The 26309-nt window shown below is 39.0% G+C and overlaps 1 protein-coding gene across 6 annotated transcripts in view; it reads right to left on the bottom strand.

The window, feature by feature from the left end:
• LOC149564739 (uncharacterized) overlaps positions 1–26309 on the bottom strand; it is a 165590-nt gene that overhangs the window by 92417 nt on the left and 46864 nt on the right. The gene's annotated exons all lie outside the window — the stretch shown is intronic.

Here is a 26309-nt window from a genome sequence, read left to right as displayed (position 1 = left end):
ACCTGGGTAAACATATATGTCGGATTGTCATCCATATGGATCTTCTCTAGCTTTAGCTATCCACCATTTAAACTGACCAAATGGAATGATATCGCAATTGTATGAGTTTTGTCTTTAAATGCAAAGTAGGTTTCTTCGCAAGATGAAAGGCACTCTGACTATCTATAAACAGATAAATATCCTTCTGAGAGTGTCCCAATTCTTCCAGGAAGAACTAAAGCCAAATCACCTCCTTGGTTGCCTCTATAGCAACAAAATACTTTTCCTCTATAGTGGATAAAGAGTTCACCTTCTGTAACTTAGAAACCTAGCTCACTGCTGCCCCACCAACTATAAATACATAACCTATAGTACTCCACTTGGTATCAATATCCCCTACCAAATCTGAGTCAACATATCCCTATAAGTCAGTATTAGAGCCCCCAAAATGTACATATGTACTGGATATTCCTCTCAAATATCTTAGAATGCATTTAGCTACATTCCAATGGTCAAGCCTTGCATGACTCATATACCTACTAATGACTCCCACTACATGTGCAATATCTGACCTTGTACATAGCATAGCATACATCAAGCTTCTTACAGTTGAAGCATAAGGTACCTTGGACATCTTATCATCCTCTTCTTGTCTCTTTGGACACACCTCCTAGGTCAACTTCAAATGACTAGGTAAAGGTTTGCTGACAACTTTAGCATTCTCCAGAGAGAAACATTGAAACACCTTTTCAATATAATCAATATTTTCATACCAAGAATTTGTTTTGTTACCTCCAAATCCTTCATAGCAAATGAACGCGCTAACTATTCTTTTAACCCGTTAATGTGATTCATATTAGACCTAGCTACAACTATATTGCCGACATATAAACATAAAACAATATAGTTGTCATCATTTAACCTCTTAAAATAAATACAATGAATTGAATGACACCTACTATATCCAAGCTTATACATAAGACTATCAAATTTTAGATACCATTGCCAAGGTGCTTTCTTCAGGAGAGAATATCTCTTCAAAATCAATGTTCTTTTTCTATGCAAATCCTTTTACAACTAACATGGCTTTAAATCTATTATTACCTCCATCCTCTTCTTTCAATCTGTAAATCCATTTATTTTGTAAAGCCCATTTACCTGAAAACAACTTGCATAAATCCCAAGTCTTATTTTTCAGCAAGGAGTCTATTTAATCTACTATTGCAGACTCAAACTCAATCTTAGTATCCACCTGCACAGCTTCATCATAACATTCAGGTTCACCAACATCTATTAGTAAAATAGAATACAAAGAAGGAGAAAATCATTTTGGAGGTCTACTTAGCCTTGTTGACCATCTAGCATTCACTGGGGTGTGTGGTATTTTTTATTGTGGTTGTTACAGATCATAAGAAATTGTGAGAACATCATCTTTTGGAGTATCATCCAACGCTACATAATCATCTTCTTTCTTCTCATTATGCTACAACAAATCTTTGTACAATAGTTTCTCATTGAACATGACATCCCTACTTCTTACAATTTTACAATTTTCAAAATCCCAAAGCCTATAACCAAATTCATCAATGCCATATCCAACAAATACACATTTCATTGACTTATCTTCCAACTTGGTTCTATTTTCAGAATCTATATGAGAAAATGCTTCACAACTGAAGGTTTTGAGAAAAGAATACACCTTCTTTCTAGTCCATGCTTCCTCCAGAATACCACACCAAAGGAGTAGAGGGACCTCTAATAATCAAATATACAGTAATATTGATAGCCTCTACCTACATGTTTAAGGGCAACCCAGTATGCAACTTCATGCTCCTTGCACACTTCATTATAGTCCTATTCATATGTTCAGCCACTCTATTTTCCTATGGAGTCCTTGGAATAACTTTATGTCTATGAATACCATTAGTGGAGCAATAATCTTCAAATTTATGACTGCAATACTCACCACCATTGTCACATTTAAGATATTTTAGCTTTTTACCAGTTTTATTCTCAAGCAAGCATTTCCATTTCTCAAAAGTTTGAAATACATCAGATTTTTGTCTAAGGAAATAAACCCATAGTTTTCTAGTTGCATAATCAATAAATGTAACATAATAATGAGAGCCGCCAAGGGAAGATACCTAAGATAGTCCCCTTACATCCGTTTGCACAAGCTTTAAGCTCTAATTTTTCTTTTCCTTCCCACTCTTCCAAAAAAATACTCTCTTTTCTTTTCCATACACACAATTTCTACAAAAATCCATATTAACACATTTAAAACCTAGTAAAACTCACTTTCAATGAAGTACTTTCATACATTTCTCACTCATGTGGCCAAGTTTGTTGTGCCACAACGTTGTATTAGAATCAACAACAATAGTTTGTTCTCCTTGCTCAACTGCAGCAACTATTCCTGAACATTCATTTTTCTCTTAACCAATCAAAGTAGAACGAACAATATGACTTGTACAAAGATATAAGGTGCCCACTTTCACATGTTTTGCTACTACAAGGGAATCTTTTGAAACTTTCCAATTTTTATCATGAAAAGTAACTAAATAACCTTCATCACCAAGTTGCCTTCCTGAAATTAAATTCCTACTCAGCCTTGGAACATGTCTTACCTCATGTAGTAGCTAATGATTCCTATTCTACAACTTAATCTTAACTTTTCCATTCCCAAAAATCTAATAGGGTTCGTTATCCCCCAAATAAACAAGCCCAAAATGCCCTTGGACACAATCAATAATATAACCTCTATGGGGTATAGCATAAAATGAACCACCAAAGTCTAACACCCATGAATCATCAATATTTTCTAAAGAAAGAAGCAAAGCATCCCCTTTGGATTTGTTACTTAAAACATTTCCTTTATTGTTCTTTTCAGTCTAACAATCATTCTTCTTATACCCTGGTTTACCATCGTACCAACAATCTCTTGGTCCTCTGGATTGAGAACTCTTTCCCTTTGACTTTCGTCTTAATTTTCCATGATTTCCAGAATTATTTTGTCTCTCAATCATTCTTCCTCTTCTTTGTGCATTTAAAAAATTCCTAATGTAGATCCACGTAAGATTTTCATACGAGTTTCCTCACTCAAAATAATACCAATCACATCATCATATTTTAAGGTATTAGATCTAGAAACAAAATTACTCACAACCATTACCAAGCCATTCCAGATTTCAGGCAAAGAACACAAAATCAAGAGAGCCCTAATTTCTTCATCAAAATTAATTTGCACAGAAGATACCTAACTAGTAGCAGTACTAAACTTGTTTAAATGATCTGCAATAGATCCACCATCTTCCATCTTCATATTAAATAAATGCTTCATGAAAAATACCTTATTTGAAGCAGAGGGCTTTTCAAATAATTTCACTAGGGTTTCCATCAACTCTATTATCATCTTCACTTTTGTAATGTTAAATGTCACTGCTGGTGCCAAGCATAATTGAATGCTTCCAAGTGTCTTTCTGTCTAAAATATCCCAATCCTCATTTGTCATAATTTCTTGTTTCTTCGATTTTTCTTCCAATGGCTTCCATAAATTTCTCTAATAAAGATATTCTTCCATTTGCATATTCTATAAATCCTACATCTCCATAGTGCCCTATGCCCTACTTCTCCACAATGATATAATTCACCAGAAAACCACCTCTTCCTCTTCCTCTTCCTCTTTGATATTTATTATTTTATTCATTCAAATGACTGGAATTATTTTCCCTCTTGTTTTCACTGCTACTATGGTGCAAGAGCACCTAAGGGTTGCTTAATCAAGTCAAGTTTTGTTTTATTGTGGGTGCCTTCAGGGTATTTTGGAAGTATTTTGTTTAAGGTCATGTGGGCCATGGTACAAGTGCAATAGGATTTTATTTGAAGAGTCTCAGTACATCAGCATAAGGTTAGTAAAGTCTAGGATAGGTTAGAACCATGTTTCAATCATGGTCCAGCTCTTTGGTAAGGTTTAATGAGCATTAGAACTCATTTACTAAGTTTTGCAAGAAATTGCCAAAAAGATGTAAAAGTTGCATTTTACAACTTTATAACCTTGAAATGTTGCATGGACAACATTGTCCAGATGTTGCAACTCATTGACAAAGAGCCCTAATGGGTAAGTACCTAACCACCCTACAAAAGACATGCCCTGACCTAAATGCAAAATTGGACACCTATTGTACGGAGAGAAGATTTGAGTAATGAAGTTTTGATGTCATTTTGTGTGCATTTTCTGTGTAATTTCATAATAGTGGGTAGTTAGAGGACTAAAGCTGGCACTTTTAAATTGTGCATGTTGTAGTTTAGATATTTTCTTGATCTAATGTGGTATTAATTGGGAGTTTTGTTCATATCTGCTTCCTTTTTGTATATTGTTTCGTTTTGGCATTATTATTGGTTATGTCAAGATAGTTTGCAATGATGGAGTACTAACTCACTTTTTCACCATCCATTATGAACAACTTCTTGGAAATAGTTAGTAGACTACATGTATATATATGGTGCAAAAATTTTGGCCCTAAAATGTAGAGGATCTATTTTTAATGTCTTTCCATTGGCAAGCCTATCGTGGGCCTGACTAAGGAAGACTAAGTTATAGACAACATAAGTTGCAGAGGTGCATATCTAGACCCAAAGTTCCTTTAGGAATTAGAAGATAGGAGTCTTACCAAGCTTTGGTGAAGAGGAATTATTCACACCAATACATTTACTAGCTTAAAACTTTCCATCTTGCAGAGGAATCAGTGAGAGTCCTGAAGCCCTTAATTTTACTCAATTTCACCTCGAGTATTGTACAAAAGGTGGTGACCTTAAGATTCCAGAAATCCTTGAGGGATTCACATATAATTGAAGAAATCGAATAAATGATTCATGTCTTCTTTGGAAAGATTAGGAGAAAATCCCTATTTTCTTGGAGTAGGAGACATAATTCTGATAGTAGCCTTTTAGGCCTATTTTATGGAGAGTTGATGAAATTGGATAAAAATTTGAACTAGGTGGGGATTCTAACACCCCTTGTTGGTTGAATTAAAATCTTTGGAAACACCTCCACACATATGTAGGGCTAATAAAAAGATTGGGTAGTTAGAATCATTTAAGGTGGTTTAAAGGCTATGGCTAGAACATTTGTGAATCTTTCTTAATTGTTTGGTTGGCTAGAGAGACCAAGAGGTCCATAGGAAATAAAGATCCTATAGGTGTCAAGTGGTGTGGTGAAGACACCCTAGAAGTCTTTCAAGAATACTAGTTGCATGAACCAGTGATTGGTTCTTCCAAACTTCCTTTCAAATTGGTACCAAAGCCACAAAAGAATAGGCTTGTGGGTAAATGTTTCAGATAGAGGAATAAGTAGGAAAAACTATGATGGTGACAAATGCAGAGTTAGAAAAGAAGGTGAATGAGAAAGAGGAAGAAAACTGATTGCCCAAAGACAAATTAACCCAACTAGAGAAAAATTTGGATCAAGTGGGAGAAATGACTAAGGAAGTCAAGGGCAAGATTGAAGGAAAGAAGAAAGAGGTGGCTAGAGAGGATGAAGAACCTACACCTAACCCTATCCTTATAGAAAAACTATTCTTAAAGGCATTGGAAGCCATTAGTGGGATGGGACTTGAAGGGATAATACTATTTAGCAAGAAGATGGAGGCAGATTTAGTCATGGACTAGATAGAAGGAATGGAAAACCATTTTGAGTGTGATGGAATCACTAAGGCACAAAAGGTGTGGGTAGAAAAGTCAAAGCTTAGAGGCTATACATTAACATGGTTGAAGTTCATCAAGGGAAAGTGGGAGAAAGAAGGTAAGAAACTAATTTTTCCTTGGAAGGGAATGGTTCTTAAAGTGAGAGAAGCATACATGCCAGAGTATTATGAGATTCAACTGCATTAGAAGAGGCAAGGTCTTAGACAAAGGGATCTTTATGTGAACTCCTATACTGAGGAATTCCAAAAGCATTGCATGAGGTCACATGTATCTAAAGATGAAAGTCTTAAGATGGTTACATACTTGAATAGTTTGAAATGGAGTATACAAGAAGAGATGACTCTTCTCAGTCCCAAAATAATAAATCAATGTTATCAACTGACTATCAAGATTGAGTATTAGAGCAAAAGGAAACATGATCAGAATTCCAAGGGAATAGGAAGAGGTAGAAATCAAAGAGGTCATAGAGGTGGATATCAAGGTAGAGGTATGGAATCAAGAAATCAAGGAGAGTATAAATCTTCAAAGCATGGGAATGAGGCCACTACCAAAAGAGGCCATGGAAGAGGTTAAGGAACTCAATTGGGTTCTAACAAAGGAAGAGGCATAGACAGAAGAAACTAATAGTTTTCTAGCATGAAGTGCTTTAATTGTGGACATATGTTACTAGATGTTTTCCATATTGAGTCATAGATGGGGGAGAATTTGATGTTTAGAAGAGCTCTAATTAGACAAACAGTCAAAGAGAAACCAAAGCAGAGAAGAGCCTTATTCATAATACGATGCAAGATACTTGGTAAAGTATGTAAAATTATTATGGATTCAAGTTCTAGGGATAAAATAATCTCAGACGAAGCAGTAAAGAAGCTCAAGTTGGAGAAGATAACCTATACTTATCCATACAAGGTGACATGGTTGAATAAGGGGCAAAGTGTCCTTGTAAATGAGCAGACATGGGTGGATTTCTCCATTGGAGGACATAAAGACAAGTTGATATTTGACGTGTTGGCTATGGATGCATGCCATCTCCTTTTGGGTAGACCATGACAATCTGATAGGGAATCCATCTATGGTGGGAAGGAGAACACCATCTCTTTCAAGAAGGATGGCATGACCTTCAAAATATAGCTACTAATAGATGAAGAGAAAACATAGTCAAAGTCCTCTAGTATCTTATTCAATAGTGACAAGGATTTTATTAAAACTCTTTAAAATGTAGGTGAAGGATATGATATAGTGGTGCAACCCAAAGAAGGAGAGAAGACTATGCAGACACCAATACCAGAGGAAGTAGAGGACTTGCTTAGAAAGTTCAAGGACATAATCAGTAATACAACAGCTCCAACATTACCTACAAAGAGATCTATTAGTCATCAGATAGACTTTATTCTAGGGGCTTCTTTACCAAACAAAGCAGCCTACAAGCTCGCACTAGAGTAGAATGAGGAAGTGGCTAGACAAGTGCAGGATTCGCAAGACCAAGGATTGATCAAGAAGAGCATCAGCCCTTGTGAAGTACCACTAATATTAGCATCCAAGAAGAGGCGGTAATTGGAGGCTTTGTACTAATTTTGGGGCTATAAATAGGATTAAAATCAAATATAGGTTTCATATACCTAGGATTGAGGATTTGATGGATTGTATAGGAGGATCTAAGTATTTCACCAAGCTGGACCTCAAGAGTGGCTACCATCAAATTAGAATCAAGGAAGGGGATGAGAGCAAGACAATATTGTCCAAATGTTGAATCTCCTTAACAAAGAGCCCTAAGAGGTAAGTAACTACCTAACCACACTACATAAGACATGACCTCACCTAAGTGCAGAGTTGGACACCCATTCTATAGAGAGAAACTTTGACTAATGAAGTTTCAAAGTGATTTTGTGTGCATTTTCGATGTAATCTCATGACAGTGGGTAATTAGAGGATTGAATTTGGCACTATACCTTGTGCATGGTGTATTCTAGATGTTTTCTTGATCTTGTGTTGTTTTAATTTGTATTCCTTTTTGTAAATAGTTTTGTTTTGGAACTGTCGCTCATTTTGTCTAGGTAGTTTGCAAAGATGGAGTTTTAACACACTTTCCAACCATCCATTCTAAATAACCTTTTGGGAATAATTAGTAGACTCCATGTACATATATGGTGTAGAAGCTTGAACCCTAAAATGTAGAGGAGCTTTTTTAATGCCTTTCCCTAGGCGAGCTTGTGGTGACCCTAACTAGGGGAGACTAAGTTGTGGACAACATAACTTGTAGAGGTGCATAGTTAGAACCAAAATTCCTTTATGAATTTAAAGATAGGATTCTCACCAAGATTTTTTCAAGAGGGCATGGTTAGACCAATCTATTTACTAGCTTAAAACTTTCCATCTTATAGAGGAGCTAGTGAGAGCCCAAAAACACTTAATTTCACTCAATTTGAGTTAGGGTATTGTACGGGAGGTGGTGACCTCAAGACCCCAAAAATCCTTGAGGGATTGCAAAATGATTAAAGAATTACAAGAAATGATATAGATATTCTTTGGAATGATTATGAGAAAATCCCTATTTTCTTGGAGTAGGAAAGCTAATTGGGCTAGTAGACTTTTAAGCATGTTTTATGAAGAGTTGGTTAAAACAGATGAAAAGTTTAACTAGGTGGGGTTCCTAACACTGCTAGTTGGTTGAATTGAAGTCATTGGAGAAAAATCCACACCTATATAAGGATAATTACAAGATTTGGAGGTTAGACGCCTTTAAAGTGGTTTAAGTGCTATGGCTAGGAAAGCAAGAATACATCATGTTTTGGCATTATTGGTGAATATTTCTTAGTAGTTAGGTTGGATAGGGAGACCAAGGGATCCATATGTAATAAAGATTCTATAGGTGTCAAGTGGTGTGGTTAAGATACCTTAGAAGTATTTCAAGAAGGTTAGTAGAATGAACCTTTGATCGGTTCATCTAACCTCCTTATCATACTACTTGCCTCATCCCTATTCTTATGATCATAATTTTTGCCTTTATACAACCGTCCACCAAATCTTCCACAAGGAACTCTTCCACTATTCCTGTTATCAAACATTTTTCTCGGCTTCTCCTCAACTCTTGGGGAAAACTAGTATGCCTCCTCAATACTAGTCATTCAATCCAAGCTCATCTCCTCGTAAAGGCTTGGTCTTAACCCATTAATATAATAGGCAATCTTCTCCTGATCAGCTTCTGCATGGTCAGTTCTTTTGAGAACTTGATAGAACTCCTCATTATACTCTTGAGTAGATCTTCCTGCCTGCTTTAACCATCACCTTTTATTTAGTAGATCAATCTAATAATCTATAGGATTCAATTTTCGCTTCATAATCTAGTGATTTTGTCCTTCACTCTTCTATTTCACTCCTATTGGATCTCCTACCACAAGATCTTAATGTGACCCTTCAGTTTGGCCTTTGCAAACTTGACCCTATTCAGATCTTCAATATCTTCGTATTCAAAGTACTCTTCCAATTCATTGATCTAATCAAACAATTCCTTTGGGTGAAGATATATCGAAAATGTGGGAATATCAAAGTCAGGTCTTTTTCCAATCTTGGAAATAGCCTTTAAAATATTTTTTTCCTCTAGTTTAAGAATTTCATCTACTACCATTTGATCAACATTTGTTTCTTCTCTTTCATCCTGACTTTCATCATAAGCTACAATAAAAATCATTCCTTTGTGTATTTATTATTATAATGCTTGCATTTATCTATAGAGGGCTCTAAAACCCTTAGGTGTAACACCTAAAACTCTCCCACCATGCTCTCTTCATGGAGGCATCTTTCCTCTTTTATTGAAACCCTATTGTAAACCGCTTCATAGTCGGCAATCTATCTATAAACACAACCCAAACCATGATCTTAGTGCAACTGCCTCACAATTGGCAATCTATTTACATACTCAAGAACTCAAACTGAGATACCACTTAATAAAGTGTGCTCCCCTTAATACCATAAAAATATCATAGAAACAAATAAATAACAACAATTTGCGAGAAAGAAATATTGGCTTCATTACAGTAATCTACAAGACAAAGCTATGAACTATCACTGAGAGTTATCCTAAACAATGTAAGAGCACACATTGGTTAATGATAAAATGATAAAATGATAAAAGGGCACACCTATAAGTAATAGCACACATTGGTTAATGAAGAAATTGAATTTGGAGAGGACTAATATTATAGTTCAATATTTTTTGAAGTATAACATTAATTCAAAAAATGCATACTAAGATGAAAATAAGAGGAATATTAAACAAGTTTGGAATTGTAAACATCAATGAGGTTCATACAATTTACTATCCTATATTAATACCCCACTTTAGTACTATACACCACTATATGGCCATTAAATGTAGATTATAGGAAAAATAAATGAAAAGGACATTCTAAAGTTGTTGAACCGAATCTCCATTGTGGAGACTTGCTATAGGGTAAGTGCACAAAGTTGTGGTGCCAAAAGGGGGGTATAAGTGGACACCTTTTTCCTGAAATCAGAAAATTCTAGACTTCAACAAGAATTTGAAGATAGTTACGCTCAAAATTTTAAGATATGACAAAAACAAAAGTCGTAGTCCTTTAAATCTAGTTTCTAAACTACTAATTTTTTTTCAAAATGGTTTAGTTTTAGGTCCTCAAAAAAGGGAGCCACAGAAAGTGGTACTGTTTATTCCAAAAAAACATAACATAGTACAAAGTGTGGCCCCCCTAAAATTTTAACTTTTTTTTTGAAATTCTTTAATCGCTCTGGTCAAAAGTTACCTAACACTATGTAGTTTATCCCAGATTTTTTGGGTAATTTTATAATGTGTATTTTTTTTTTAATGAATTTTTTAATTAGACCTATCCCAAAAACATGAAATATCTGTGTGCTCCCCCTAGAAATGATTGAAAACTAATCTAAAATCAAAACTTCTTTTTTTCAAAGTGTGTAGAATGGAGTCTAGTTTCTAAAAAACTAAGTTGTTACAAAATTCGATGAATGAGCTAAAATCTACAGCCCAATTAGTACATGGTGGTTTTTGACAAAAAATGAACATACATTCAAAAGAAATTATAGATGAAAGACTTAAAATAGTTCAAATTAAAAATAAATTATATAGTTAGATAGCTAACACAGAGACCTATAATGTTATGTAACCTGATCTTATCGATACCCAACCACGAGAAATCTTGAAGGGGAGCACACAAGAAAAATCAATCATTTTTTGTATGTTTACTAGAAAACACGTCTCAGACTTATTTATAAACTCCAAACCTTTGGGTTGGATCTCCAAGGTAAAACCAAGCCTTAGGCTTGGTTTTAATGCAAAGCTTTCAATAGCGTGTGCGCCCTATTAAAACCCTATTGAATTCAAGGTAGTGCGCACGCACTATTGAGACCTAAATTGCAAACCAAAACCAAGAGAGAGCTAGGGGGGTGGGGCGAGGGAATGGCTATTTGTGTGTGTGAGAGAGATAGAGAGAAAGTAGGGGATGGGAGAGGGGAGAGAGGAAGTGAGAAAGAGTAGGGGTGGCAGAGAGAGTATAGGATGGTAGATAGAGGAAATGTGAGAGAGTAGGGGTGGCAAAGAGAGTACAAGATGCAAGAGAGAGGAAGTGTGAGAGAGAGAGTAGAGGTGGCAAAGAGAGAGTATGGGATGGGGGAGAGAGATTGAAAGTAGGGGATGGGAGAGAGAGGAAGTGTGAGAGAGAGTACAAGTTGGGAGAGAGAGATTGAGAGTAGGGGATGGGGGAGAGAGAGAGTAGGTGGTGGGAGATGGAGTGGGAGAGGAAGAGCGAGAGAGAGGAGGATGGGAGTGCATGTGTGTGAAAGAGAGAGAGTAGGGAATGGGAGAGGGGGAAGATAGAGTAGCTTGAGAGAGAGTAGGGGATGGAAGAGAGAGTAGGGGATGGAAGAGAGTAGGCAATGGGAGAGGGAGTGGGAGAGGGAGTGGGAGAGGGAGAGAGAGAGGGGGGAATGGAAATGTGTGTAAGAGAGAAAGAGAGAGAGTGTGAAAATGTGAGAGAGGGTAGGGGTAGCAGAGAGAGAGTAGAGAGGGAGAGAGTGAGAGTGTGAGAGAGAGAGAGAGAGAGAGAGAGTGAGAGAGAGTGAGAGTAGGCAGTGGGAGAGGGAGAGCAAGTGAGAGAAAAAGTAGAGGATGGGAGAGGAGAGAGGGGGGATGGGTGTGTGTGAAAGAGAGAGAGAGTAGGGAATGAGAGAGGGGAGAGAGAGATAGAGAGAGTAGGGGATGGGATAGAAAGAGAGTAGGCAATGGCAGAGGGAGTGGGAGAGGCAGAGAGAGGGTGGATGGAAGAGAAAGAGATTAGGCAATGGCAGAGGGAGTGGGAGAGGGAGAGAGAGGGGGGATGGGAGTGTGTGTAAGAGAGAAAGTAGGGGATGGGAGAGAGTGTGAGAGTGTGAGAGAGAGTAGGGGTGGCAAAGAGAGAGAGTGAGAGTAGGGGATGGGAGAGAGAGGGAGAGAGTGAGAGAGAGAGAGATAGTAGGTGATGGGAGAGGGAGTGGGAGGGAGAGAGAGAGGGGGAATGGAAGTGTGTAAGAGATATAGAGTTGGGGATGGGAGAGAGTAGGTAATGGGAGAGGGAGTGTGTGAGAGAGAGAGGGGGGGAATGGGAATGTGTATAAGAGAGATAGAGTAGGGGATGGGAGAGAGTGTGAGAGTTTGAGAGAGAGTAGGGGGTGGTAGAGAGAGCTTGTACAAGATGGGGGTGAGAGAGAGAGAGAGAGTAGGGGATGGGAGAGAGTGTGAGAGGGAGTAGGGGATGGAAGAGAGAGAGTGAGAGTAGGGAATGGGAGAGAGAAAGTAAAGAGGGAAAGAGAGTAATTGAAAGAGAGAAAGAGATAGTAGGTGGTGCAAGAGGGAGTGGGAGAGGGAGAGAGAGGGGGGATGGGAGTGTGTGTGACAAATCTAGAGAGTAGGGGATGGGAGAGGAGAGAGAGAGGGGGGGGGGATGGGAGTGTGTCTATGAAAGAGAGAGAGTAGGGGATGGGAGAGGGGAGAGAGAGAGCAGGGGATGGGGGAGAGAAAGTAGGCAGTGGGAGAGGGAGTGGGAGAGGGAGAGAGAGAGAGGGGGGGAATGGGAATGTGTGTAAGAGAGACAGAGTAGGGGATGGGAGAGAGTGTGAGAGTGTGAGAGAGAGTAGGTGGTGGCGGAGAGGGCTCGTATGGGATGGGAGAGAGAGTGAGATTAGGGGATGGGAGTGTGAGAGAGAGTAGGGGATGGGAGAGAGAGAGAGAGAGAGTAGAGAGGGAGAGAGAGAACTTGAGAGAGAGATCTAGTAGGCAGTAGGAGAGGGAGAGGGAGAGAGATAGGGGGGATGGGAGTGTGCGTGACAGATGTAGAGAGTAGGGGATGGGAGAGAAGAGAGTGGGAGGATAAGAGTGTGTGTCTGTGAAAGAGAGAGAGTAGGGGATGGGAGAGAGTGTGAGTGTGAGAGAGAGTAGGGGGTGGCAGAGAGAGAGTACAGGATGGGAGAGACAAAGTGAAAGGATGGGAGAGATAGAGTGAAAGGATGGGAGAGAGTGAGAGAGAGAGTAGGGGGCAGCAGTGAGAGAGAGAGTACGGGATGGGAGAGACAGAGTGAAAGGATGGGAGAGAGTGTGAGAGAGAGTAGGCGATGGGAGAGAGTGTGAGAGAGAGTTGCGAATGGGAGAGAGAGAGAGAGAGTAAGAGTAGGGGATGGGAGAGAGAGAGTAGAGAGGGAGAGAGAGAACTTGAGAGAGAGAGATAGTAGGTGACCTAGGAGAGGGAGTGGGCGAGAAGGAGAGAGAGGGATGGGAGTGCGTGTGACAAATCTAGAGAGTAGGGGATGGGAGAGAAGAGAGAGGGGGGATGGGAGTGTGAGTGAGTGTGTGTGTGTGTGTGTGTGTGTGTGTGTGTGTGTCTGTGAAAGAGAGAGAGTAGGGGATAGGAGAGAGTGTGAGAGTGTGAGAGAGAGTAGGGGGTGGCAAAGAAAGAGTACGAGATGGGAGAGACAGAGTGAAAGGATGGAAAAGAGTGTGAGAGAGAGTAGGAGGTGGCAGAGAGAGAGAGTACAAGATGAGAGAGACAAAGTGAAAGGATGAGAGAGAGTGTCAAAGAGAGTAGGGGATGGGAGAGAGTGTGAGAGTTGGGGATTGGAGAGAGAGAGAGAGTAAGAGTAGGGGATGGGAGAGAGAGAGAGAGTAGAGAGGGAGAGAGAGAACTTGAGAGAGAGAGAGATAGTAGGTGGTGGGAGAGGGAGTGGGAGAGGAGGAGAGAGAGGGATGGAAGTGCGTGTGAGCGATCTAGAGAGTAAGGGATGGGAGAGGGGAGAGAGAGAGGGGGATGGGAGTGTTTATCTGCAAAAGAGAGAGTTTAGGGGATGGGAGAGGGGAGAGAGAGAGTAGCCCAAGAGAGAGAGAGAGAGTAGCGGATGGGAGAGAGGGGCGGATGGGAGTGTGTGTAAGAGAGAGTAGGGGATGGGAGAGAGTGTGAGAGAGAGTAGGAGGTGGCAGAGAGAGAGAATGGGATGGGGGAGAGAGAGAGAGTGAGAGTAGGGGATGGGAGAGAGTGTGAGAGAGAGAGTAGGGGATGGGAGAGAGTGTGAGAGAGTAGGGAGAGGGAGATTGAGAGAGGGGGATAGGAGTGCATGTGACAAATCTAGAGAGTAGGGGATGGGAGAGAAGAGAGAGGGGGGATGGGAGTGTGTGTGTGTGTGTGTGTGTGTGTGTGTGTGTGTGTGAAAGAGAGAGAGTAGGAGATGGGAGAGAGTGTGAGAGTGTGAGAGAGAGTAGGGGATGGCAAAGAGAGAGTACGAGATGGGAGAGACAGAGTGAAAGGATGGGAAAGAGTGTGAGAGAGAGTAGGAGGTGGCAGAGAGAGAGAGAGTACGAGATGAGAGAGATAGAGTGAAAGGATGAGAGAGTGTGAGAGAGAGTTGGGGATGGGAGAGAGTGTGAGAGAGAGTTGGGGATTGGAGAGAGAGAGAGTAAGAGTAGGGGATGGGAGAGAGAGAGTAGAGAGGGAGAGAGAGAGAGATAGTAGGTGGTGGGAGAGGGGAGAGAGAGAGAGAGAGCAGCCCGAGAGAGAGAGAGAGAGTAGCGGATGGGAGAGAGGGGCGGATGGGAGTGTGTGTAAGAGAGAGTAGAGGATGGGAGAGAGTGTGAGAGAGAGTAGGAGGTGGCAGAGAGAAAGAATGGGATGGGAGAGAGAGAGAGAGAGAGAGAGTGAAAGTAGGGGATGGGAGAGTGTGTGAGAGAGAGTAGGGGATGGGAGAGAGAGAGTAGAGAGTAGGGGATGGGAGAGGAGAGAGAGAGGGGGATGGGAGTGTGTATCTGTAAAAGAGAGAGTTTAGGGGATGGGAGAGAGAAAGTAGCGGATGTGAGAGTGTGAGAGAGAGTAGGGAGATGGGGGAGAGAGAGAGAGAGAGAGAGTAAGAAGTGGGAGAGGAAGGATGGGAGTGTGTGTGAGAGATCTAAACAATAGGGGATGGGAGAGGAGAGAGGGTGAGAGAGATAGAGAGAGTAGGCGGTGGGAGAGGGAGAGCGAGAGAGAGTAAAGGATGGGAGAGGGGAGAGAGAGAGAGAGTGTAGGGGATGGGAGAGGGGAGAGAGAGTAGCAAGAGAGAGAGAGAGTAGGGAGAGAGAGAGAGAGAGAGTAGGGAAGGTGGAGAGTGATGTGTTCTCACATAGTGCGTACGCGCTATAGCGCGTACGCACTATGTGAAATCACCTAAAAATGATCAAAAAGCAACTTTGGGGCCCGTTTCATTCATTCTCTATTTTTGTTCTATTCTGCACTCTGTTATCCCGACAGAAATCGTGGGTTTCAACACAGCAAACACTCTTTCAAGGTGGCAAACACTATTTCAAGCTAACAAACACTATTTCAAGGTGGCAAACACTTTTAAAAGCTAGCCAACACCAAATTCAATCATTGGATAAACGATTTGAAGACTTTTTGAATATTCCTTGTATAGAAAAAGTTAGTGCAATCTATTTTAAATATTGTTTGTTGATATATAGATACAAATTTGATTATAATTTGACATGTTGTTTAATATATAGTGAATTCATTGAAATTTGTATGTTTCAATGAAATGTTATTTTGAAATGGTTAGAAATTTGACAAGTCGTTTTATATATATATTGTGTATTCATTCAAATAATTATAATTTTTATATGTATTTGAATAATTTGTAATTTACACATTTTAAGTAATTCAAATGTTTGAATAATTTGACATGTAGAAATCATCATCATGCCAAGGAAGAAACCAAAAAATCAAACAAATGAAGATAGGGAGAGAGATTTGGCAATTAAAAGAGATCAAATGAAATTACTACGTGAGCAAAGAAAATTGCAAAGCAATAATGAAGAATTGACTTTCGAAAAGGATCAAGAACCACTGGTACCAAGAAACAAAGAGGAAGAATTGGAAAGACAAAGAGAACGAATGAGACTGTTATGCTCAAGAAGACAATTGAATTGTGAAGTTACACCATCTTCTAATGTTGGACTCATATCGTCTGCTACACCATCTTCTAATGTTGAAGTCATATCGTCCTCTCATGTTGAAGAGACACCGATTTGTAGATCCGACGATATACACTCCATCATGTCATGTTGAAGGCACAACATCAACACATCAAGTAGGTGATATTCCATCTTTTGCATCTTATTGCCAAGGCACATCATCTTCGGTTCAAGGTATGCAATACACTCAACCTTATGTTGATGTTCAAAATGTTGAGAGAATTGAAAAGATTATAACACCTTCTAGAATTCATTTTAGAAGACCAAAATATTTGATTGATATTGATAGTAACATTTTGAAATCAATGCCTGACAAGATTAGCAAGCATACTTGTCAAATAAAAGTTAATCGTATGTGGAGATTATTTTTTGATGAATTAAATATTATAGGTCAATGCCAATTACTTGTTGAAATGACGAGGAATTTAAAATTTAGGCCTATCATGAAGATTCTTGGGCTAAGAACGATGGATGATTCAAATGAAAAAAACATTGTAAAGAATCTAATGAATGCTTATGACAAAGTGGGTTCTAAATCACGCACCAAAGTTAGTAATATCGCAAGACGAGTACTTACATCGACAATAGTAAGTAGCCAAATGAAGAAAGCTCGACTCATGAGAAAGACAAGCAAAACATTAAAAATTGGTAGAGGTACTCTAAGGAGAGCCATGCTAAGGCGTGAGAGATTGGAAGATCCAACAAAAAATGAGTTATGGACATTTAGCGGTAGACTACCGCGAAAGGATAAAAAAATTAGTGAAGCCTTGAAATCATTGATCAAAGATTTTTGGAAAAATAACACACATGTTTTCCCTAATCAAAGAGATGTTGTAAAAAGGAGGATTGGTAGCCAAAATCATGAGCCACATGCGAAACATTTTTTGAACACAACTCAGACACAATTTTTCGCAAAATTTATTGGTATGTATCCTCAAATTCGAATAAGTCAAAGATTTTTTGAGATGGGTAAACTTTTTTATGTGAAGATAAATCACACATGCACAACTTGTTGTTGTAGGATACATATTGAATTTTCTAACCATTTTGATGTTTTTAGGCATATATGCGTAATTTTGCATTCTCAGTTTGTTTTGTAAGATTGTGACATAAATGAGCCACCAAAATCTTCAAGGGAATTCATATCCAACATTTTATGTGAAATAAGGGACGGCCAACAATTTTACAAGACATCATGCTTGGATGGTACGTGCTTATTTTGTGGTTCTTTGCAACTTTTATCAATTTGTCAACATATGAATAGTACACATGCAATTGAAAATGAAATAATAGATTACGAAAAATTTAAGACAGTGACATATGCTCTAAAAGATGGGAAACATGGTAAAAGATGTGATTTAGTCATTGAAAAGATTCCGGTGTATGAGTTCATGAAGATTTTTTGTGAAAACATTATTTACGAGTATGCAAGGCATACCCATAGAGCTCGATGGCTGGATTTGCAATTCAAGTTGTGCAAGGATAAGTTTCCACTGGATACCATTGTTTCGGTTGTAGATTTCGCAAAGAACTCCACACTACAACCACAAAATGAGGTGCAAGCAAAGTATTATACTTCTCAACAGGTTTTCATATTTGTTCACATAACATTCATGCATTCACCTACAAGTACAGAGGATGACAAGAAGATTTTGAGGGAGTACCATTTTTACATCACCGATGATCGATCACATTTTACGGAGTTCGTACATGGTTGTTTTCAACTATTTTATGGAGATTTGGCTAATAAGGACATCACATATCGTCAGCACATTATTTGATCAGAAAATTGTGCATCTCAATTCAAGAATGCATGGATGTTCTATTGGTTGAGCAGGATGCACAAGTTGTGTAGAATTCAATACATGTGGAATTTCACAGAGGCTGGTCATGGAAAGGGAGAGCACGATGGTGTAGGCACATGCATCAAAAGAGCCTTAGCTCGTGAAGAACTAAAGTACAAAGATGGAGCAATATTGACAGATGCAAAATCCATCGTCCAGTGGTGTAACGCTACAATGGGTCCAGGTAAGGAAGGTGAGTCTACGGTTTGGTTGATAGATAATACTAACATTGCACCATATCAGGATTGTTGCACACTAATAGGATCCAGTGAGTTGCACTCTTTTAGAAGCTCTGATGCAGGTTCATGGAGTATCCACACATGAAAAATGGCATGCTATTGTCCATCATGTGCAGAGGAAAATTGGGATGACTGTGAGTCGACTGAATGGGTGGACAAATGGGATATACGAGTTTTGGACCCAATTGACACCTATCGTCCCCCACAAGCACTGGAAATGGTACAGATGGAATCGTCTATTGACTTTGACCGCTTTTCTAATCTAGTGCAACCTGGTAATATATATATTTATATATCTTTGTAATTTCAATATGTAACTTTATAACTTTTACACAAGTATTTTCTGAATTAATGACCGCATTTTGTACATTTGTCACTGCAGGCCATGTTTTTGCTGTTATTGCACCTGAAGACAATGAAGAAGGGACAGATTATTATTTGTGTCGTTGTGTTCAAACTAAAAAAAAATTGGATCACTCAGTTATAGATGGTGAAGGTTTAGAGTACCATGTCGGTGCGGTGGTTGTAACCAGCACATGGCTTAGACGATATTCTATGAAGAATCCTAACTTGTGGTTATTCGAGGATTGGCAAACAGAGAGGAAGATTCTTCACTATTCAAATCTTATTGTCACATCAAATGTCCACTTGATAAAATATGGTGGAAAACCACATAATAAGAATCTTTGGAAAGTTCGCGAGTCAGACCACGAGGCAATTCTTGAGACATTAAAATGTCGATCAGATCCAGTTGGCTCATTAGATTGAATACAGAGAGAGGGAGAGAGAGAAAGAGTGATCAACTGGATCCAAATACATTGTTGCAACCTCTTCCCCAAGAATGTCCACATGACTAAGGTGGACCTTATTGTTATGATGCGTAAGTGATGAGATTTAGTTTAAATCATAGATTTTATGTTTTGATTTGTTTAGAATCTAGATTTTATGTTTTGATGTCTCCAATTTTTTTAAAGCTAGAACAATATTTTTCATATTTTCTTATTGTGACGATATTTTTTTTTGATTGCATGTTCTCTTGGATGACAGGAGGGAGAGAAGAAAAATAAGTAGATTTCCAAGCAGCCAGCCACCCTTCTTCATGTAATTTATTCAAAAAATTGTTAACTATTTATTTCATCATGGTTGCCACCATTTGCAAAGCATTAGAAGACGTCCTTGGGGTCAACATGTGGTGGGGATGGAATTAAAAGGGAAACATTTTCATCCCCACAAGTATTTGGTTACCCAAGGTTTGTGACAACCTCCTACAACCAATCTGGTTGTGAATCTTGCATTAGCAAGCTTAATCTAATATCAATGTTTGTTGTATTCTCAAGGTTTTATCTCCTATAATAGTTCACTGGCTGGTTCAGGTTTTCTGGTTGGGTATTTTTAGGTGCAATTGTACCTAGTCCCTTCATATTTTGTCCATAACTCCTCAACAAAGTGTTAATTGGTTCATCTAATAAGCCATTAATTTTTAGGAAGGATTCAATAGTGATTTCCTCCCCCTCGCTTTACAACTCATCAATATTTGCATCATCTACAGTAGTTGTTTCTTCTGATCCACTACTTGTGCGTTGTGGTTTAGATCCCTATTTTCCATCCTCATCAACAATGAAGGACTTTCTTGGGCCTATATCATTCACTAAAACCTCCCTATTCAAAGACCATATCCCTATCCTATGGAAACCACTCATTATATTATCAGGTGTAAGTGCCAAATTGGAGGCTTTGCTGGATAACATTCCTAACTCCTCACGACCAATATTGATTTGAGGGTCCCTAGCCAACCACACATTCCAAATATGTTATAAGTAAGATTTTAATGGTGAGAAAAAACTAACATCCAATGATTGACACCTATAGATGGTATACGCTACAAGTGACACACAATCTATGCCCAACTTCTTTGCTTTGTCAATTATTTTCCATGTCATATGGATTCCATGATCATCAAATACTAGAAGACACCTTTTTGAGAGAAACACCCCACATAGAATTGTTCTTACAAAGTGGTCTAGCCAATTCAAGAATAATTATTTCATCATCCAGCCATGTACTTGGACTGCCATGCAGGCCTTGAGATCATAATTGAAAATGTAGTTTTTTATATGTCTCTTAGCCTTGAACAAATAAAAATTGGAATTCTCTAACCAATAGTAATGTAAGGAGACCCACCCTGCTAGTTTAGGCCACTATGCCCAAACTAACCAATGACTTCTTCTGATCCTATAGGGTTTCTTCCTAACCCTATTCCCAAGAGGATATCTCCCAACTATCCCCTTCCCTAGGATCTATGCACACCAATTGACTATGTCAACTTCAATCACCCCAATATTCAAATGAAGGCATTTTTTCTCTACTAGGAAAAATTGGGCACAAACCCCAATGCAATATCTAGGGTTATTATATGGTCCTCAACTTGATATTTCCAAACTCTCCTAATCATCACAAGACTCCACTCACCAACCCAAATCATAGATGTCCTTTTCTTTCTTACTTGACCTACTAGGTCTAGAGCCCCAATTAGGCCAAAAATTTCAAACTCACTAGGTGCTCTTGTACCATTCTCCCCATGTGACAAAGAACTCATGGTGGAGATATCTGAAGGAATTTTGTAGGAATACCTTTCTTTCCAAAATCACTCTTATCTATCCATGTTACTTTAGATTCTGGTTGATCCTTCCATTTGATAAGATGCTCCATATAGGTGCCATGACAAGTCTTCTTCTTGATTCTTGAATCCATAACCTTTTCAGCTTTTGGCTAAAGATTATAATGGGATAGTGACTTCTTCAACCTTTGATTTTGTTTGTCCTTCTATGAATGTAGACCCTTTATATTGAACTCAGTCCTTGACATTAAAGATAAGGTAAATTTCCAAGTTTGGTGGGAGTTCTATTTTGTCGGCATTAGAACCATAATTTGCAAGTACCTTACAAGGTCCTATCCTATGCATTTGTAGCTTGGTTGGAACACCCTATGCAAGTACCAAAACTTGTCCTTGGCATCATATCATGGCCTCAACACCTTGGATTATCTCAAAACATCTCATCTAACATGTCCCAACTCCTTGCACACTCTCACCAACTCATCTCTTACACTTTCTCAATTTTGCCTCTTCTAGGCCTGTTCGAACTAGCCCTTGCCAGTCACTAATTTGTTTTTTTCTCCAAAATTTTTCACAGAACTTCCTAAACTATTGGGTGATTAAAATACCCTTTTCCTCACTCTAAAATATACTCCAAAACCAACTACACTTGTTTTGTAAAATATCACTCAAAACTGGCTATTTCAATCTGCCAACTAGGCCTAGTTTGAGGCCATTTACAAAGCAACTCACAATCCCTTGACTTTTGGAACTCCGATGACCCTAAAAAGTCTTAAGACATGACTCAAACGAAAGGATTCTTCTATTTTTTTGGTCTCATGATCAACTTTTTACAATGGTTTTTACAAAACCCTCCTTTCTAGCCCCTTTACCCTAGGGCTTTCTAGAACTCTTACTTTGCAAAGTCTCTAGAACCCCAAAATGGTTCAAACACCTTCACTTTGGTTATATTAGATGACTTCAAACATAAAATGCAACTCTTGTTTGGAGAAAACACTAAATCCACCTTGGGAGCAATCACATACCCCTTTTTATGCACTCAAATTTTAGGGGAAACTATGCAAATACTTCTTAAATGGTTTCAACACTCGACTTTGCAGATGGAAATGGTTATTATAGACTCAAACCAACAAGAAAAATCCCAAACTTGAGGTTTCTCAACACTCAACAATCAAATTTCAAAACTGTTACCAGCACTTACTACTAGGACAATTTCTAGTTTTAACGGTCAAACTCCCAAACCATACAAAGGACCCCCCGCTGTTTTTGCATTTTTAAACACTCTTTTTGGAGACCTACAATAACCTCTCTCACTTTTTGGAGATCACACTCCATTTTCATTTTACGATGCCATCTCGGGTGATGCTGAAACTTGCAATGTCGGCTAGTACAAAGTTGCCAACTGCCAAATCTCTCTCACCTTTCCTCATGGGATCGAACTGTCTGCTCTGTTAGCTCCACGTGGCCGGGTAAACCCTATCCCCAACCTCGTCCTATCCCCTTTAGTGCTCGAACGTTCTCAAGCACGCCAATCTAGAATGTCCCCAAGGGTCACTAAATGCCATAGGGCTGTGATCTTTGATGGGGCATATCTCGAAGCTCATGCAAGGTATGGATGCGATTATAGTTCCTATAGGACCGTATTGCAGAGACCTACAATAACCTCTCTCACTTTTTGGAGATCACACTCCATTTTTGTTTTACAACGCCATCTCGGGTGATGTTGAAACTTGCAGTGTGGGCCAGTACAAAGTTGCCAACTGCCAAATCTCTCTCACCTTTCGTCGTGGGATCGAACTGTCTGCTCTGTTAGCTCCGGGTGGCCGGGTAAACCCTATCCCCAACCTCATCCTATCCCCTTTAGTGCTCAAACGTTCTCAGGCACGCCAATCCGGAATGTCCCCAAGGGTCACTAAATGCCATAGGGCTGCGATCTTTGACGAGGCATATCTCGGAGCTCGTGCAAGGTATGGATGCAATTCTAGTTCCTACAGGACCATATTGCAGAGACCTACAATAACCTCTCTCACTTTTTGGAGATCACATTCTGTTTTCATTTTACAACGCCATCTCGGGTGATGCTGAAACTTGTAGTGTTGGCCAGTACAAAGTTGCCAACTGCCAAATCTCTCTCATCTTTCGTCGTGGGATCAAACTGTCTGCTCCATTAGCTTCGGATGGCCGGGTAAACCCTATCCCCAACCTTTTCTTGTCTCCTTCAATGCTTGAATGTTCTCAGGCACGCCGAACTCGAATGTCCCTAAGGGTCACTAAATGCCACAGGGCTGCGATCTTTGACAAGGAATATCTCGGAGCTCGTGCGAGATATGGATGAGATTCCAATTCCTACAGGACCGTGTTGCAGAGACCTACAATAACCTCTCTCTCTTTTTAGAGATCACATTCCGTTTTTATTCTACAATGCCATCTCGGGTGATGCTGAAACTTGTAGTGTTGGTCAGTACAAAGTTGCCAACTGCCAAATCTCTCTCATCTTTCGTCGTGGGATCAAACTGTCTGCTCCATTAGCTCCAGGTGGCCGGGTAAACCCTATCCCCAACCTCTTCCTGTCCCCTTCAATGCTCGAACGTTCTCAGGCACGCTGAACCAGAATGTCCCTAAGGGTCACTAAATGCCATAGGGCTGCGATATTTGATGGGGCATATCTCGGAGCTCGTGCAAGGTATGGATGCGATTCTAGCTCCTACAGGACCGTGTTGCAGAGACCTACAATAACCTCTCTCACTTTTTGGAGATCACATTCCGTTTTCATTTTACAATGCCATCTCGGGTGATGCTGAAACTTGTAGTGTTGGTCAGTACAAAGTTGCCAACTGCCAAATCTCTCTCATCTTTCGTCGTGGGATCAAACTGTCTGCTCCATTAGCTCCGGGTGGCCAGTAAACCCTATCCCCAACCTTGTCTTGTCCCCTTCAGTGCTCGAACGTTCTCAGGCATGCCGAACCAGAATGTCCCTAAGGGTCACTAAATGCCACAGGGCTGCGATCTTTGACGGGGCATATCTCGAAGCTCGTGTGAGATATGGATGAGATTCCAATTCCTACAGGACTGTGTTGCAAAGACCTACAATAACCTCTCTCACTTTTTGGAGATCACATTCCGTTTTCATTCTACAATGCCATCTAGGGTGATGCTGAAACTTGTAGTGTTGGCCAGTACAAAGTTGCCAACTGCCAAATCTCTCTCATCTTTCGTCGTGGGATCAAACTATCTGCTCGATTAGCTCCGGGTGGCCGGGTAAACCCTATCCCCAACCTCTTCCTGTCCCCTTCAGTGCTCGAACGTTCTCAGGCACGCTGAACCAGAATGTCCCTAAGGGTCACTAAATGCCACAGGGCTGCGATCTTTGACGGGGCATATCTATGGGTTGTCAATACTTCAACTATACTTTAAGTCAATGATTATCAATATGTGAAAAAATGAAACTCGTTGTATTTTGAAGTACTAAGAAGATGGCCTTGCCTTTCCCCAGGAGTTTCAGAAATGGGAGACATTAGGTAAGAGAGTGAAAATGTTACTATCGCTTCAACGCACATGATGCAATTGGAAATGCAAATTTTGATGGTAATCATTTTGTCATAAGGGAGAGACTAGGGATGATCATTGTTACTATCTCTTTAGTAGTGGAATTTCGTTTTCTCTTGAATTTGGTGGTGGGGGATCAGTGGTAAGTCTCCTTGGATATTCCTTCTTATGATGTTAGTGACAAGTGTTGCTCTTTGAAAACACTTGTACAATCTTTTTTAAATTATTAGATAAAATCAGAGAATTGTAAGTATTAAACATGATTAGCCTTTAGTTCCTAGAAGATCTTTATTTCCCCATCAATGCATTTAGAAAGTTAAGTTTTATGAAGATCATAAATAGAAAAAATTAGAGAAGCGATTTAAACATTTATATTGATTGGAAACATGTGAGTCTTGAGTTTCCTCTACCTTTTAAAGAACATTCCTTAGCTAGCAGACCTAATTCCACATTCCATAAGACTGTCATTGCGCTAAAGATTTAGGAAACCAACTGCTCTAAGATAAAGCTTCCCGGTCAATAATAATCTAGCCTATTGAGGTACATAATACTTCTCAATTAAACATGTGTTAATTCAATATTAATTTTTTAATTAACTACAATTTCAGTATCTGTGTACAGGGGATGACTAAGAAAACTATTTGAGGTCCAATTTGAAAATATATTTGTAAGGATCTCGACCAAGGTTCACAACTTCGATGATTAATACATTCATTTAGGCCAGAACCTCACTACAAAAAAATATATATATATAAAAGGTAGTGAATAACATCATGTCTAGACCCAAATCAACCAATGAAAGTGAAATTAGCATAATGTGGAACAACAATATATGCATTGAGTGGATTGTCATAAAAAAGCTTCATAATAAAATTCATGTCTAGAATTAAAAGACCTTAAAGAACATTTATTCTTGTAACACAAATGGCCATTCAAAACTGAATATGATTACAATATGTGAAATAGCATTACAAGAACTTGTAATGCTCTTGTGAACATCGTGTTAATTCTTGTAAGAATCCCTAAGATGCTTGTTATACTCAAAATTTTGTTGAAATTGAATTAATTTTTATCCTGTCGATTAATTGGCTTAGGGTGATAGATGCTTCTTGGATGGAATAATGAGTTCGTGATTAACTCTGTATTAAGATTCATAGCATCTTCTAGTTATTTGCGAAGGAAATTTATAAATTACTTGCTAATGTCATATGGCTTGCTTGAGAAAGATGTTCGTGTTCTTATTGATGGGTACTAATGACTATCCACATTTAGTTCTTCAATATCCTATTTGACAAGCTTTCCATAGACATTTCTTTGCCATACTAAGTATTTTTGAAAACATATTTGAGTAGAAGGACTACAGTAGATACTACATGATGTTTTAACAAATAAAGTAATGGGTTAAAGACTATTATTTCCAAGGTATTATGTCATAGTATTTTAATTGTAATAATCTTAGACTAATGATATTCTTGAAGGTAACTTCGACATGCAGCAAGAAAGACAACCTACAGCCAAGGCTATATTGTGCCTACAACCAAAGCCATAAATGCTCACAGCCAAAGCCACTAATGCACATAGCCAAAGCCATGGATGCTTATAGCCAAAGTTACAAGTGTTCGCAGCCAAAGCCATGAGTACATGAAGTCGATGATCACAATTGTTTACAACTATTCACCAGAAACAACTTCTTTGCAATTTTTGAGAAATACTAATAAAGCAAAAAAGAACATCTACTAGTTGGTAGACATAATGGAAACTCTCTAGCAATTGAATTTAATTTCATACATGCACATATCTAATTTAATGTCATACACGAATATATCTAATTTAACGTCATACATGAACAAACATATAATATAAAATGATAACCA

The sequence above is a fragment of the Cupressus sempervirens genome, chromosome 3 (genome assembly GCF_028749045.1).
Source record: "Cupressus sempervirens isolate cs-2001-9-10 chromosome 3, ASM2874904v1, whole genome shotgun sequence".
Classification (NCBI taxonomy): domain Eukaryota; kingdom Viridiplantae; phylum Streptophyta; class Pinopsida; order Cupressales; family Cupressaceae; genus Cupressus; species Cupressus sempervirens.
This window is presented reverse-complemented; position numbering and strand designations above follow the sequence as displayed.